The sequence below is a fragment of the Staurois parvus genome, unplaced genomic scaffold (assembly GCF_062004578.1).
Source record: "Staurois parvus isolate SC_StPar_1 unplaced genomic scaffold, SC_StPar_1.0 ptg000510l, whole genome shotgun sequence".
Taxonomy (NCBI): Eukaryota; Metazoa; Chordata; class Amphibia; order Anura; family Ranidae; genus Staurois; species Staurois parvus.
The window spans coordinates 556,554-574,837 of NW_028318306.1; the positions used below are offsets into that span (position 1 = coordinate 556,554).

The 18,284-nt window shown below is 40.4% G+C and overlaps 1 long non-coding RNA gene across 1 annotated transcript in view; it reads right to left on the reverse strand.

Annotated features, from left to right (window-relative positions):
- The window catches only part of LOC149451901 (uncharacterized), a 252,985-nt gene extending 235,427 nt beyond the window's left edge, over positions 1–17,558 (reverse strand). Inside the window, exons 1-2 of the long non-coding RNA XR_016314970.1 lie at positions 17,166–17,558; positions 15,848–16,004 (exon numbers count right to left, since the gene is read on the reverse strand). This is a non-coding gene — a long non-coding RNA (uncharacterized LOC149451901). The remainder of the gene's footprint in view (positions 1–15,847; positions 16,005–17,165) is intronic.
- Positions 17,559–18,284: the final 726 nt, after the last annotated feature.

Consider the following 18,284-nt stretch of genomic DNA (forward strand, 5'->3'; position numbering starts at 1 on the left):
GTTTTGGTTGCCATTTTAAACCATTTGCGATCATTTTATCTGAGCAGCCTATCATTTTCTGCACTTCTTTATATGTTTTCCCCTCTCCAATCAACTTTTTAATCAAGGTACGCTGTTCTTCTGAACAATGTCTGGAACGACCCATTTTCCTCAGAATTTCAGAGAGAGTACTGTACTGTAACCAGCATGTACAACATTTGCTGCCTTCCTTCCTTAAATAAGGGCAATAATTGCCTCCTGTTTTTCAAAGAATGAATGACCTCACTAATGGAACCCCACACTGCTATTATTTTGAACATGCCCCTTTCAATTAGTGATTCAATTACACAGAATCAGCAGCATGCATGTCATGACTGTTGGGGTGTGTTGGATTTCTATTACTCTACTACACCTGCTAGTAAATTATTTTCCATGTAGAAATATAATTTCTACCAAAAACAGTGATTGATCAGGTTAGTGATGTCTGACTGCTATTATTTTGAACACAGCTGTATATATTTTAATTTTCAATTAATTAAAGGAACACTAGCCTGAGTTGTTCTCCCTTATATGACTCCTGAAATGACATCCCTTTCATGGTTATGTAGATTATACTCAGGAGATTTGACAATCTCTCCTGAGGGCTAGGATGCTATGTCATGACAGTAAAAGACTGTGACTCTCTAAACACATGTACTATATACATTTACACAGGGGGCAGGTTAGCCCCCTTTAAAAGTAATCCACTAAGAAAAGTAAAATAATCTATAATAATTCAAAGGAAGAAAAAAATTGTGAAGTTTAGACCAAAAAGTTCAACTTTGGTCTCATCTGACCACGTGACTTTCTCCCATGCCTCCTCTGGATCATCCAGATCAGCGGTTCTCAACCTGGGGGTCGCGACCCCTTTGGGGGTCGAACGACCATTTCCCAGGGGTCGCCTAAGACCATCGGAAAACACATAGTTCCGATGGTCTTAGGAACCGAGACACCGCTCCTCTCTCCGGCGATGTGTGGGCAGGATGATACGCTGCTCCTGTCACCTGGCCACACCTCCGGGATCGCTCAGCAGCTCCGCCTCCTCGCCGCTGATTGGCCACCGGAACTGTAGCTCAGGAGAGGCACACAGGCGGCCAATCACCGGCGAGGAGGTGGAGCTTGGAGAGGAGGAGCCGAGCGGCAGCACGCGTACATCAAAGAAGATCGAGGGAGCTGCCGGAGCGAGTGAAGAGGAGAGCGGCCAGAGAAGGAAGACAGCTGACAGGTAAGTGAGAGAGCGAGCCCAGGCTGTCACTAATACCAACGATGGGGCACTATTCCTCCCCCCACTGACACCAACGATGGGGCACTATTCCTCCCCCCACTGACACCAACGATGGGGCACTATTCCTCCCCCTACTGACACCAACGATGGGGCACTATTCCTCCCCCCACTGACACCAACGATGGGACACTATTTCCCCCCCCACTGACACCAACGATGGGACACTATTTCCCCCCCCCCTGACCCCAATGATGGGGCACTATTCTCCCCTCCACCACACTGACATCAATGATGGGGCACTATTCCTCCCACTGACACCAATGATGGGGCACTACTCCCCCCACTGACACCAATGATGGGGCACTACTCCCCCCACTGACACCAATGATGGGGCACTACTCCCCCCACTGACACCAATGATGGGGCACTACTCCCCCCACTGACACCAATGATGGGGCACTACTCCCCCCACTGACACCAATGATGGGGCACTACTCCCCCCACTGACACCAATGATGGGGCACTACTCCCCCCACTGACACCAATGATGGGGCACTACTCCTCCCACCGACACCAATGATGGGGCACTACTCCCCCCACTGACACCAATGATGGGGCACTACTCCCCCCACTGACACCAATGATGGGGCACTATTCCTCCCACTGACACCAATGATGGGGCACTATTCCTCCCACTGACACCAATGATGGGGCACTATTCCTCCCACTGACACCAATGATGGGGCACTATTCCTCCCACTGACACCAATGATGGGGCACTATTCCTCCCACTGACACCAACGATGGGGCACTATTCCTCCCACTGATACCAACGATGGGGCACTATTCCTCCCACTGATACCAACGATGGGGCACTATTCCTCCCACTGATACCAACGATGGGGCACTATTCCTCCCACTGATACCAACGATGGGGCACTATTCCTCCCACTGACACCAGTGATGGGGCACTATTCCTCCCACTGACACCAGTGATGGGGCACTATTCCTCCCACTGACACCAGTGATGGGGCACTATTCCTCCCACTGACACCAGTGATGGGGCACTATTCCTCCCACTGACACCAGTGATGGGGCACTATTCCTCCCACTGATACCAATGATGGGGCACTATTCATCCCACTGACATCAGTGATGGGGCACTACTCCTTCCACTGACACCAATGATGTGGCACTACTCCTCCCACTGCAAAATTACAGTTATGAAGTAGCAACGAAAATAATTTTATGGTTGGGGGTCACCACAACATGAGGAACTGTATTAAGGGGTCGCGGCATTAGAAAGGTCGAGAACCACTGATCCAGATGGCCATTGGCAAACTTCAGATGGGCCGGGACATGTGATGACTTGAGCAGGGGAACCTTCCGTGCAATGCATGATTTGAAACCATGACGGTGTAGTGTTCTACCGACAGTGACCTTTGAAACTGTGGTCCCAGCTCTTTTCATGTCATTGACCAGCTCCTCCTTTGTAGTTCTGGGCTGATTCCTCACCTGATTCTTATCATTAGTGATACCCCACAAGGTGAGATCTTGCATGGAGCCCCAGTCCGAGGGAGACTGACAGTCGTCTTTAGCCTCTTCCATTTTCTAACAATTGCTCCATCAGTTGATCTATTTTCACCAAGCTACTTGGCAATTGCCCTGTAGCCCTTTCCAGCCTTGTGGAGGTCCACAATTTTGTCTCTGGTGTCTTTTGACAGCTCTTTGGTCTTGCCCATGGTAGTAGTTGGCGTCTGACTGACTGTGGGGTGGACAGGTATCTCTAAAGAGCTCAGACAGGTACTACTAAATTAGATTAATGAGTGGAGTAGAGGTGGACTTTTTAAAGGCACAGTAACAGGTCTTTGAGAGCCAGAATTCTTGCTGTTTCTTAGTTGTTCAAATACTTCTGTTCAGCAGTGCAAGACAAATACATTTTTAAAAATCATACAATGTGATTTCCTGATATTTTTTTTTAATTCTGTCTCTCAGAGTGGGAATGCACCTACAATGTGAATTTCAGACCCCTCCATGATTTCTAAGTGGGAGAACATGCAAAATCGCAGGGTGTTCAAATACTTCTGTTCCTCACTGTAGGACACATCCTCTTTGGATACCAAACTGTATGACACAAATTCCGGCTTTCCTCATTCTGTATGTTGTGCAATAAATTATATTTTCCTTGACCTTCCACTTTGAATATTGTGCTCTGTGTTATATACTCCATATGGTTAATATTCACAGTTTTGTCATATTACTAGACAGAAGTCATTATTACCCCGGGACATTCTACCCAGTGGACAGGCACACTTTTGCTTGTGTATACAAAGAAAATATGTAATGTACAGTAATAAGAAAGTTTTTACTTTTAAGTTGTTTGACATTTTTTACATCAGTGTTTTCTTTGTTTGCAACAGTCCTTAGCTGGAAATTCAACCACACAGGAGCACAGAAGAAAACAATATGCACATTATGACAGCAGTGGGTGGAAATATACCAATGTTTATTGAAAACAAGCAGTAACCACTGACAAGGAACCTATCCTGGCATTTAAAACATAGCAACATTCTTGCTCTGTAAACCCATTATAAATTCAATCTCACCAATGCCATTTAAAAAGGTGGTTTGTTAGCAAAGGTGGAAAATCCCATTCTAAAAGTGTTTGAAGTTAATGTACACAGTATATTGTAAGTGGAACAGGATCAACCGGTATCAGTAGTGGTAAACTATGCACAAGGCAGGGACACCCAGGAACAGCCTGAGCTGATATGCCCCTACACCTTTATTGAGAAAGCCAGCAAATAAACACTCTCTCAATGCAGGAGGGCTTTGTACAGCAAAGTCCATAGTATAGAAACACAAACAACATCTGAAATCAACAGATTTATCTGGTTAGACAAATAGCCCAGATTTTCAAGACATATTTTGTATAACCACAATCCAAAGGTGGCCTTGGTTTACCTAATTTCTGGCTATATTATTTGGCATCTATATTGACCCAACTAACTAAAAGGAACATTGTGAATTCCAAAGTTCCTTGGATTAAATTTGAGTCTGGATCTATATTTTAACTCCGTGGTATTATGTAGTCCTCCTCAATATCCTACAACACCATAGCTACTTTTAATCTTGGCAGCTCATTTGCTTTGGCTCTGGCCACTGTACAAAATCAAAATTTTGTGTAGCCTCTCCCATTCCCCCTTTTTAGGTGATCCAGCTTTTATTGCTACCTTCTATGCCTCGGGAGTTTTCTCCTGGCGGCACTTAAACAAACTGACCACGCTCTCTTCTCTTCAAGTAGGAAGAGAATTTGCCTCATTTGATCATCTGCTCAACCACAGGAATTCCCCTCGACAGGAACTATTTCAAATTAGACTCTTTTATGCTGCCCATTATGCATTTTTTCCAACCTCTCCAACAACCTTATACAAGAGAATCTGCTGTGGCTCCCCCAGAGGAAAAGGATTGATCTCTGATTTACATACTGTAGCTCCTTTGCTAGTATCCTTTTCTCTAACTCCTTTCCATATATGAGTAAATGCGATGTAGATTTGCAGATTGTGACATTCACTTTGCCCCTGAGGACTGGGTAATGATGCTAGATAATGTATGCAGATGCACTAAGTCTTTTATGATTAGAGAGACGACCCTCAAGCTCCTTACTAGATGGTACAATACTCCGACTAAACTTCATACAATTTATCCAGTTATATCTGATTTATGCTTTAGATGCTGCCCATCTACAGGCTCAGTAGTGCATGTGTTTGGGCCTGTGATAAAGTACAACCAGTGTGGCGTAGAATGTCTGATATTGCTTCTATCATTTCTGGTAACACCCTGATTCTGACCCTCCTAATGTGCCTTCTCTTTTCACCATTCTTAGGGGTTTTGTGCTATGAGGAGAAACTCATCCACACCATATTTGACTATCCCTTTATTCATAATCATTGATACTATCATGATAATGGAAATAATTTTTTGATACTTTACACAATAAAACACCTTTGTTCTCAATGAAACGGATACATGAATTTCCAAACGACGTTCTTTTTTTACATGATTCACTCTAACCACATGTAGATTATCCCTTCAGGTTCATGTATATCTATTATCACTATGTGTTGCTGACTGGCATTACCTTCACTTTTTATGGTGCTTGTGACTCTTGGACTCCTTGTACCATACTTTTTTTTCAAATTTTTATTTATACTTTAACTGTTCTTATTGTTTGTTATAAGCACATTGTTTTTTATTTTATTTTTTTTTTATTCCCACCCAAAGCTCTATAAAGTCTCCGGGTTCCAAAACCCAGTCCATAACCCTATTAAGATCTCAGAAAACAAAAGGTTTGGAGCTCCTCACCATGTGTAGGTGAGAAACCCTGGCAACATACACAAACCGCCCACAATACAGCCATTCAGTGCCTCACTATACACTCAATGGCCACTTTATTAGGTACACCTGTTCAATTGCTTGGTAACACAAATTGCTAATCAGCCAATCACGTGGCAGCGACTCAATGCATTTAGGCATCTAGATGTGGTGAAGATGACTTGTTGAATTTCAAACCGAGCATCAGAATGGGGAAGAAAGGGGATTTAAGTGACTTTGAACATGGCATGGTTGTTGGTGTCAGACGGCTGGTCTGAGTATTTGAAAAACTGCTGATCTACTGGAATGTTCACACAATACCATCTCTAGAGTTTACAGAGAATGGTCCGAAAAAGAGAAAAAGCAAGTGAGCATCAGTTGTGTGGATGAAAATGCCTTGTTGATGTCAGAGGTCAGCGGAGAATGGGCAGACTCATTCGAGATGATAGAAAGGAAACGGTAACTCAGATAAGCACTCGTTACAAAAAAGGTATGCAGATTACCATCTCTGAATGCACAACACATCGAACCTTAAAGCAGATGGGCTACAGCAGCAGAAGACCACACAGGTGCCACTCCTGTCAGCTAAGAACAGGAAACAGAGGCTACAATTCGCAGAGGCTCACCAAAATTGGACAACAGAAGATTGGAAAAATGTTTCCTGGTTTGATGAATCTTGATTTCCCTAGAGATGGCTGTGAATCCCAGTAGATCAGCAGTTTTTGAAATACTCAGACCAGCCCGTCTGGCAGCAACAACCATACCACGTTCAAAATCACTTAAATCCCCTATCTACTCCATTTTGATGCTTGGTTTGAACTTCAGCAAGTTGTTTTCACTTCTTCTAGATGCCTAAATGCATTGAGTGCTGCCATGTTATTGGCTGATTAGCAATTTGTGTTACCAAGCAACTGAACATGTGTACTTAATAAAGTGGGCGGAGAGTGTATGTGTATATATATAGATAGACAGACAGATAGATAGATAGATAGACAGATAGATAGATAGATAGATAGATACACAGTATATATATATATATATATATATATATGTATATATATATATATATATATATATGTATATATATATATATATATATATATATATACAGTATATACACTGCTCAAAAAAATTAAAGGAACACTTTTTAATCAGAGTACAGCATCAATTCAATTAAACTCCTGGGATATTGATCTGGTCAGTTAAGTAGCAGAGGGGGTTGTTATTCAGTTAGCTGCTTTGGTGTTAATGAAGTTAACAACAGGTGCACTAGATGGACAACAATGAGACGACCCCCAAAACGGGAATGGTTTTACAGGTGGAGGCCACTGACATTTTTTTCCCTACTCATCTTTTCTGAATGTTTTTCACTAGTTTTGCATTTGGCTAGGTTCAGTGTCACTACTGGTAGCATGAGGCGATACCTGGACCTTACAGAGGTTGCAAAGGCAGTCCACCTCCTCCAGGATGGCACGTCAATACTTGCCATTTTCCAGAATTTTTGCTGTGTCTCCCAGCACAGTCTCAAGATCATGGAGGAAATTCCAGGAGACAGGCAGTTACTCTAGGAGAGCTGGACAGGGCCATAGAAGGTCCTTAGCCCATCAGCAGGACCAGTATCTGCTCCTTTGTGCAAGGAGGAATGAGGACTGCCAGAGCCCTACAAAATGACCTCCAGAAGGCCAATAGTGTGAATGTGTCTGACCAAATAATCAGAAACAGACTTCATGAGGGTGGCTTGAGGGACCGAAGTCCTCTAGTGGCACCCTGTGCTTTTCACAGATGAGAGCAGGTTCACCCTGAGCACATGTGACAGATGTAAAAGGGTCTGGAGAAGCCATGGAGAACGTTATGCTGCCTGGAAGATCGTTGAGCATGACCATTTTGGTGGTGGGTCAGTGATGGTCTCGGGAGGCATATCCATGGAGGGATGCACAGACCTCTACATGCTAGAAAATGGCACCCTGACTGCCATTAGGTACCGGAATGAAATCCTTGAACCCATAGTCAGATCCTACACTGGTGCAGTGGGTCCTGGGTTCTGCCTGGTGAACGACAATGCCCGGCCTCATGTGGCAAGAGTATGCAGGAAGTTCCTGGAGGACAAAGGAGTTTATACAATTGAATGGCCCCCATGTTTGCCTGACCTAAATCCAATAGAACACCTCTGGTATCTCATGTTTCAGTCCATCCAATGCCACCAGGTTGCACCTCAGACTATCCAGGAGCTCACTGATGCCCTGGTCCAGATCTGGGAGGAAATACTGCAGGACACTATCCACTGTCTCATTAAGAGCATGCCCCGATGTCAAGTATGCATACAGGCAAGTGGGGGCCATAAAAACTACTGAGTACCATTTTGAGTTGCTGCAATGAAATTTCAGCAAAATAGTCTAGCCTGCTGCATCATTTTTTCACTTTGATTTTCGGGGTGTCTTTGAATTCAGTCCTCTGTAGATTGATCAGTTCATTTCCATCAAACGATGGGGCATCCTTACTTTTCTAACACATTACTCAGTCCATATCGGTATAGATATTCAGCATGATATTTTTCCCCGTTGAGATCTGATGTGTTTTCAAAGTGTTCCTTTAATTTTTTGGAGCACTGTATATATATAAAACAAATAACAGTAATGTTGTGGATTTTGTATCTTGTATTCAAGACTTGGTGGTTTTTAAAATTATATACAAGTAAAATATATTTTGCGGTAAGCCTCATATCTATGAGTAATTGATACCACCATTTCAGGAAGGGAAAATCCCTTTATTTTATATTAGCTGGTTTGGCTCAATCCGTGTGCTTTAGATTTCATTTTATTGGCACCTCTGGCCAGATTAATACTCCCTCCCCATATGCCTTCTGTCTTCTGCTCTGATCCAGTTCAGATATCATGGGTACACTGAGGTACACACTCTGCAGGGACAGCAAAAACCCAGCTGGAATGAAATGCAAAGCAGGAGAGCTGTCTGGAACAATATATTATACACAGAAATGTTTTACTGGCAGTTTGCTGCATGAAGTGTGGAAGGCTGTTTGACGGTTCTACCACACTAGACCATGACATGTATGGGCCATGAAGAACTCTGGCCCTTTGTTTACCATACAGTGGATAAGTTTTTGGTTAAGGTAGAAAAAAACAATAACAAAATCACATTTAGTTTGCTAAAGCAATATGAATCATTAACAATGACCTTTTTTTAAATAACATACTTGTTTCACCTTTGTTTTATTATCTTGTGTTACATTGAAGTGCTGCTGATTTTCAGCACTCCGCTGATGACTGCATGGCATTTCTCAGGTGAATTCCCATGTGGCAAGAGTGCACCAGGCCTGTATATTCTGTGTTGAAATGGCCATTTGTAGTCTCCAATAGAAGACCATGTGACAGGGAAACAATGCAGGAGGATAATTGAAAGAGTGAAAGAGTGTAGTCACCCTTTAAAAGAAAGTGCCCGAACAATTACCTTCTTGGTGGAATCACAAGGTATTACTCGTTGAATATGACTTTTGAAATTACATTATATTAAAGCATATTTTAATTAATGGGTTTACATATATTTGAATGGTAGGTCAATGACATCTCACGGAATGTTTGTTTACATACATAAAATGAGAATGTGGGCTGGCAAACTGACCAATATCGGCCAGAACAGTTAGCCCATTCCACAAAAGGAATGGGTTTGTCCAACCCATATTCAACCTAAATTTGAATTTCAGCCCCACTGACAGTAGGGTTAAATAAGATATTAAAGGCAAAGTAGTTCACAAATTATGTGTCAAAGACTTTAGATCATAATCACAGTATCTAGAAAAAGATCATATCAGACAAAGCCAGGAGGCTGTCCAAAATCTGTCCGTCTTTCTGTTTTGTCATATAAAGCCAGCCATAGACAATTTGAATCTCGGCCGATGAGCAGGCTGAATGTACTAAGTTGATCGATCAGTCAACTTGGGTACAACCAGCCTGCTGGATTTTACTTGCGATTATCTCTAGCAGCTGGTATAGCCACTAGCAATAATCACTGTTTTCTCCCCCCCCCAGTCTCCCCTGCTGGGAGCATACAATGGCTCCACAGGAGGAATTCCCCCATCAACACTGACTGTGGTTTCAGGATAGAAATTTACTCCCTGTATGGGCTGCTTTAGTAGCTATCATAAAACGATACTTGCATTCTGCAAATTTTAATTAACTGGGGTATTAAACTATTAACTATAACTATTTCAATTAGAGGGTTTCAGACTTCAGTCTACAGCAGTTTATCAAGGTAAGGTTACCCCTGATTGGTCTTCAAGTTAATTTTTTTCCACATATTGAAGGGTAGAGACCTCTTTAGAAAATAATTTTTGGCTCCTTTCAACTTAGCTTTATACAAAGAGGAGGAGAGGTATCAGAGGATGGACCGAGATTTGACCTTGAGGCTTTAACATGAGCATTATTCATTTATGCTTAAGGGACACCCAAGGGCAAACATGTAAGGCAATTGTGCTTTATTTATGAAGACTTAGATAATACTTTGGAAATCAGAAAAACGTATAGCTAGATACAAAGGGATCCAACGTTATATTTAATTTAAGCAATGTGTTGCTGTGCTGTCAAGGTTGAAATATGGCAGTTTCTAACTTCACTGTACAGCAAGTAGTTTTCTATAGTATATATACATTTTATTGTTTGCTTAAATTATTTATATCTATAGCCATATTATAGTTTTACTCATTTGCCTGTGTCCAGAGTACAAACTAACTTGTATGCAAAGGTGTGCAGTCTATCAGGCATATGTGTATGTGAGCATTACGCATGGATGGCAGACTGTAATTGTGAATTAGTGCCAACCATTGATTGCAATTATGTGGCTGTTTATGACCACCTAGGTGGTGGTTACCAGCTCCAAGGGCAGGCAGAGGATACTATTTGTCTAACAGGAATGTTTTCCAACCATTTGGACAAACTACTTACTTTTAAAGCAACACTCTGTATTCAATATGTGTTATACACATGGTGATCACCAACAGAAACACTAATGTATTCCCAGGACAACTCATCTTCTAATAGACAGGATGAGGTTTGGGTCCATGGCAAATCCACAGGACTTTAGGCAGAAAACCTTGCAGATTTGTCCTGAGATATAACAAACAACCTACAGTATAATGCAGTACAAAGCATCTTTCTATAAAAGGATAGCTTCATAGAGAAAACTTTCTGGTGCTATATAAATACTGTATAATAATAATAGAAGCCATATTGTCAGTTTATGTTGAAGCTTTCACTAATAATAGCCAGAATTAAACAAGTAGGTAGATTTCACTGTGAAAAACAAAACAAAGTTTTGGTTTGTGATATCTGTATGCACCAATCGCTTTCAGTGCAACGATGTTGATTTACTAAAAGCAAATAGAATGTGCACTTTGCAAGTGCAGTTACCCAGAGCTTAGGAAATGAGGTAAAGCTTCACTTTGCAAAGAATACTGAACCACATGCAAGGAAAAAAAAAAACAGCAGTTTTGTTGTACATGATTGGATGATGGAAGTCAGCAGAGATTCTACTCATTTACTAAGCTCTGGAGCAACTGCTCTTGCAAAGTGCACAGTCTATTTGCCTTTATTAAATCAATCCCAGGGTGTCACTCAGTGAGTGAGTATGCTCTGAACACTTATTTTAAAAATGGGCATTGGGTTGCATGACTGTTCTTGTATCTAGTGTGCACTGTGGCTTAAGTGAGCGTGATTGCACTAGTTAAGTATCTTTCGACACATGTCCCTGACTTCTGATATGGCAATATTGTCCTGTTTTTGGAAAAAATTCCTGCAAGTGTACTCTCTATTTTTCTCTGCTATGGAACAAATTATGTATCAGAGTGCTGTGTGCACCACTCTTACCACCTGATGAGTATCGCTGGGGTCAATAGCATTGTGAGTGTGCAAGGACAGGCAAATATCTCCCTACCTGTCCATCTCTAAGAGATATCCACATGTCCATGGCCAGACATAAACTAGCCCCACATGGCTTGAATCATGGCCAATTCAGCAAGAAGATCAAGCTGTGGGTGGCCCAGTCAGCACTGGAAAATTGTTGACTGAACAGTGGGTACTGCAGCTGTCTGAATACAACAACCATCAGGCAAAAATTCCACCATCCATGGTAAAATCTATTAGATTTCTATTAGAAATATATGCTTGAATGTCTAGCATTGGAGTCAACAAACAACATCTTGTTTTGTTGCATTAGGACTAGTAACAAATTGGCCTCAATGCTTCTCTTTAGTGTGTTAAACAGGCTATTCAAAGTATCAGTCACAAGGTAAACAAACATGCTTTGATGTATGTATGGGAATTGTGTGTATGGGAAAACAAGGTATCCAAGCTATAACAGATGGACTCAGACAAGGATAGGGTATCAAGTAGAGGAAAGAAATGGTAATATACATTTAAAAATCACAGGATCTGGCAGTATTTTGCAGACAAAGCAAATAATATTTACTTTTATTTTACCTTTTTGCAATATAATACCATATTTGGAATGAAAGACCCTTAGTACTTAATAAAAATATCAAAGCTACCTACCAAAGTCATAGTACCGAATTCACAAGACACCAACACATTTGTCACAAAATATAATGTTGTCACCTTATAAATCATATCCCGCATAATGGTGATTGCAGATAAATAACTTGTGTGACATCTGACAGTGGTATTGAAAGTTTCTGACAGCTTTTAGCAGGTGCGACATGACCCTTTAATATTTTCATATTTGGTGCTGATTGCGCTTAATGTCGTAGGATTTCATAACTTACCGCTGACTCGTATAACAAAACATTTATTTCTAATGTGAGGAATGCTGTGCTAACGCTTTTTAGCATGTGATACTCCAACAGTACACTCATGTATTAATTTGTGTTCAATGAAAAAAGAAAAAGAAAAAAAATAACAGGTACATTAATTAAGGGACTTTTAAAGGTAGACTCCAAGCTACAGTACAAAACAACCACCTGTATAAAATATTCTATTTTATTGGAGACAACTCATATATAAAAAGAAATCGACATATTAATAACAACAGTAATGTTCCATTGTACTGTATATACTTGTTGTTATATGACTAAATTAAGGCATTGAATGCTAAGCTTTAATAATAATAAGCAGGCTCACTTCTGTTTGCTGGAGAAGGAAGGAGAGATTGCTTCTCTCATATATACCATCTTGTGAGAGGACTACCTTGAGTCCAGGATTTCTCAACACTTTCGGCTACATAATCTCCACCTATCCCCTTTTGAGTATTATTATTATAATACAAGATTTGCGCAGCACTTTACAACATGAAGACAGACAGCACAGCTACAATACAACTCAATACATGAGGAATCAGAGGGCCCTGCTCATTAGAGCTTACAATCTAAGAGGGAGGGTTAAGGGATCCAAATGGGCATAACTGTGGAGATGAGCTAATGGAGAAAATAAACGTACAGGTGTTAGATGGGGACAAGGTAGGCCTCTCTGAAGAGAAGAGTTTTCAGGGATTGTCTAAAAGTGGACAGAGTAGGAGATAATTGGATAGATTAGGGTAGAGATTTCCAGAGGATGGGAGAGGTTTGGGAGAAGCCCTGGAAGCAAGTAAAGAGAAGGTGACATGGGAGCTAGAGAGTAGGAGGTATTGGGAGGAATGAAAACAACGTTGTTGGTATTTTGAAACCAGGTTTGTGAAGTAGCTGGGGGCCAAGTTGTAGATGGTTTTGTAAGTTGTTAGTATTTTTAATTTATTGCATTGGGTGAGTGGAACCCAGTGGATGGATCAGAAAAGAGGGGTAGCAGACACTGAACGGTTGGTAGGGTGGATGTGTCTGGCAGCAGCATTCATGATGGACTAAAGAGGAGATAGCTTATGTATAGGTAGGCCAATGAGAAGAGTACTAATTTGTTTATGATATGAACTTATCATTTATTGGCTTTTATTAAGTGAAACAACTATTGTAAACTCTATAGGAATGTATGGATGTTGTGTAATCTTTTTCATCACTGGTCCTGACAAAGTGAATCTATCTACGAAACGTGTTGATTACAATTTGCTGTTGGTGAAATAAGATATATACTAGGTTTATACCATATGAGTGGTTACTTGTAATATGAGTTTAACAACAGTTATATAGTATTTTCTACCTTGTTGTTATACAGTACAGTACAAGGGGGCAATACAAAATCTGGCTGTATACTGGAGCTTTACTGTTTTTGCTTTTACGATGTCAGTTTCTACTTATATATGGGTTGTGATCAATAGAATAGAATATTTTCTTTGTGGTTGTTATGTACTGTATCTTGGAGGCTATCTTTACAAGTCCCTTTACTATAAAAATATAGTGAATATTGACTGTTTATGAGATGGTAGCACCAATAATTTGTGTCTGAGCGTCACCTAATAAAAAAAATTCCCACCATCTATAGTAAGAGTCATGTCAATTAAACATAAATGTTAAAATGAGCTCCAAGAAAACAACTTAATACACAATTTGAAAAAAAAAATACAGGACCCAGTGCGCCTTACAAAGGATTTGTAGTTTTATCCATCCAGACCTGTGACTTAGCCTTGCCAGACAATACAGTCTGGCTGGTGACCTGACTTTCCTCTGCTGCAGCTGAACAATAAAGCTAGGCCGCTGTCATGCCCACATTCACAGTAGTCAACCTATCTACTCACACTGTTCTCCCTGCTCTCTCCTCTTGTCAGCATGTTTCGTTTCAACACACATGTATTCGATATACCCAATTGGCTATTGTGTTTTCCATACCTCTGCCAGTCTGAGTACTGTTATACAGGGGAGTAAAAGAGGCTGATACTAAATCTTGCCATACACTGGGCAAATTTCATCCAGTTCCTACTGAACTAATTGAAAGTTGAGTCTTGGCTGGCCCTGTCAGCACTCTCCACCAAACATCATGTGATCTGAAAATTGAAGGATCCACAGCCACTGTTTGGGTATTCAAACAGCCAAGGGTACCAGCTTTCAAAATACAATAGCCATAAATGGCAGATTTGTCCATCCACGCTGTTTCATGAGGATGGAGGAATGGATTAATTTCTCTTACTCAACCCTGTGAAATCTAAGAGTGTATGTACTTCTAATAATTACATTTTAATATACATTTTATTATTTTTAATAAATGAGTGTTATTATTTTTAGACTTGCCTAGAGATCAGCTGTAAATTTGACATCACGCGGAAATTAAAAGGCGCTTTGATCACGCTTAAAACTAGAATAGTAGTGCAGCATAGAGGAAATACGGAATAACGCTTTACCCCGACAAAAGCTTGGTTGTATAGCCAAAACCGATAAATAAAACTTACAACAATATATTTTTATGAACTCAAATTAGCATTGTCTCTAAATTAATCCCTCATGCTAAACTGATTTAGCAACTTCCAGTTTAATAATAGTTATAAGAAAAACACATCACAGTTTGTAACTATGAAAACTGTAGCATTTACGCAATAATGGCCTTTACCATACTTTGCATTTTATTAAAGGCAATAATAATTACAGAAATAATTCTAAATATAAAATGAAAAACACAAGAACAGAAATAACTGTAACCAGAAAGCATGCAACAAGTCTCTTACAAAAAAAAAGTACCATGTGATTAACATGGCAAAGCACATGTTGTATTGTGGTCTATCAGTCTGCATTATGAATTTGGTATATGAGGGTGGAACTTCCTGTACACAAAAACATAACAGCTCCATAGGCAACAGCATAACAAAAAGTACTGTAGAACATTCTGACTTTTGACGTAAGGGATCAAACGCTGTCTAGCACACCAGCCATGAATGGGATTCCCCTCCCCCCACTCTGAGGCTTGAGGAAACTCCAGTCACACCATCTGCAATGTGAATACCTGGCATTTTTGCAGTCTAAACCCTTTCCTGCCTCATTATTGGAAAAAAAAATTACTTGTGAGAAGCTAATGGTCTGCTAGCAAATCCCATCCCCCACTGTAATTCTGTAAATTGCTCAATGACAATAATGAAGCAAGGCTAAGTGACAGCCAAAACGCACAAAAGGGTTGTACAAAAATCTAGCATGATATAGAGACATATAAAGAAGACACGTTGCCATTAGTAAAAGGGAAGTTTAGCGTAATGACACAAGGCAGCTCAATCTATTGCAGGACATTGTGCACTAGGTACAGTGAGTGGGGGATGGGGACTTAAACACTACTCAAATGAATGGATAATCTCACTTACCTCACACTGGATGTGGGTTCAAAACACGACGCTTTGGAGTTCCCGAAAGCCGGTTGTTTTAGTCCTTAACTTCTTGCTGGAACAACACTGTCAGCACACTGACTTTTTCTTTTCTTCTCACTAACTGTGCATGGTGGTAACTCTCCTTTTGTAGGTCCTGGGTTTACAAACCAAAAAAAAAAATAAAAATAAAATATCTCAACGATGATCTTTTTTTTTAATTTCCTCCAGAATTAAAAAAAAAAAAAAAAAAAAAAGGAAGACAGAAAAAAAAAATATTAAAACAATCCTTGATCCCAAAGCCAGGCTCCAAAGCCAGTGGAAAGTTTTAGCCTTTATTATAAGTGGGGTGTCTGTTTTTATTATTGTGTTGATCTATTCTTGCTGTGACAATCAGAATGTACAGCTAACTAGTTCATTAGCAGAGTTAGTTAGTCTGTGTTTGTGTGTGAGTGAAGCTCCCACAGACACAGCAGCAGCAGCTCAAAGAGGGGGGGGGGAGAGAGAGAGAGAGAGAGGGAGAGAGAGAGACTGGCAGGAAAAAAAAGATCCACACACATACATACAGAAATTGAGACACTGAGCCAGTGACCTCCTAGAGAAAAAGGAAAAAACACAGCCACTGACTTGAACTTGAGAAGCAAAAATTATAAATATTTTTCAACCACGCTTTCTCTGAAATGTACACGGGAAGATTTTAACGTAAAGCGCTTATTAAGGTGTATCATCTTAAGGCTTGTTTTATTTACAAACATCGCAGTTTAAATTAAGAAAATGATATCATAGCGAAGATTAAAAGAAATGCTAAACAAATGCACACCAAATGATAATCACGCCAATCTGTAATAACAAAGAGCAATCCACGCTCGTTCATCGAAGTCTGAGTGGGGGAGGGGGGCACTATGGTTGTCATGTACATCTGCAGATACTGACGTCTTTTTATATATATATATATATATATATATCGATGAATACATATAAATATACAATCACATTTGTATCTATGTACATGTACGCATACAAATATAGATATATGTACAGCTTTGTATGATGTTTACGTTTTAAGGCCACTTGAAATTGTTGATAAATATACACACACAGTATATAAAGATAAGCATTCACAACAATAACATGTTATACATAATAGAAATGCCTGCATGTAAAATAACAAAAGCATCAAACCAACAATATATACAACGATAGCTATGCAACACAATATCATAATGGCTTCAATGGTGTCTCACATGGTGACATTATGTGACATTATTGTTTCATGTTGTGTTTCAGATACATAAAATAGGAAAATTGTTGGACTTACAGCATCTTCCAAAATTGTGATTCAGCAGAACGGATTACACTAAAAAAATTGTTAGTCTATGACCCAGAAAGTCTTATTTTTTCAGCAGATTTTGTGTACGAGCCTTGTCTGGTTCTTTACAAGTTAGCACGTTTTTCTTAGATCCTTACACATTACTGTGAAAGAGGAAAACAAATAAAAAAAAGAAGAGTGCCTTAAAAAGCAAGCATAAGTACATGATGCAACATTGCCCTGATTACATGTGCTTCCCTTCCCCCATCGCTTGCTGGTGGGAGTGCTGTTTTTTCCGCCTGTAGGGTCACATTGTGGTTGATTGATTCTCCTTTCGCCTTGCTCAGTCATTCAGATTTGGAAAGTAAATAACAAGTTGACATCATTACAGCTCTCTGCATTACTGTGACACATTCCTCTGCTACCACGCAACATCTAATAGAAGCGCAGAAAAACAGGAATAGCTGTCTACGCCCTGTAATCGTATTCTGTGTTTTAATACAGTGGAATTTATTATTTTCACTGCAGATGTTCTATGTTTTTAGGCAATGTCCTTTACCGCCCATTGAGGCGATCATTTTTGGAAAGGGTTTTCTTTATATAATAAATATAGGGAACCTTAAAGAAAGGAAGGAGGATAGCATGATAGTTAAAGACGGTTTTTATCATGCGTATGTATGCCCACCATTGGAGGTTGTATTGCTGCACTAGATAGGGCCTAGGCCTTAATGTGCCCGGCATATGTAACATGGTGCCCGTGGCCTGGAAAGATCACTGTGCAGTGAAGCTCTTAAGAACCCCTACTACCGATCACTAGAAGCCCCCCACTCCACATACACACATAAATAGGGTGGGGAGAACCCCAAATGAAATAATAAAGGTGGTAGTGTGAGGAGCATGCTGATATCATACCCAAGGTGTCACTAGCTACTACTCTGGCCTCAGGATGTAGTAGGCATTACTACTAGAAACATTTATGCCCCCTTGACATCCTTGCTGTACTGCTTGTTACCATGTTTTGTATAAAATCATTTTGAAAGGGCTGGCAAGACATCTCAGCACCCCTAAAACTGGACCTGACCCTTTTTTTGGCAACACTAAATACCACAACCCATGGTAGTGCATAAA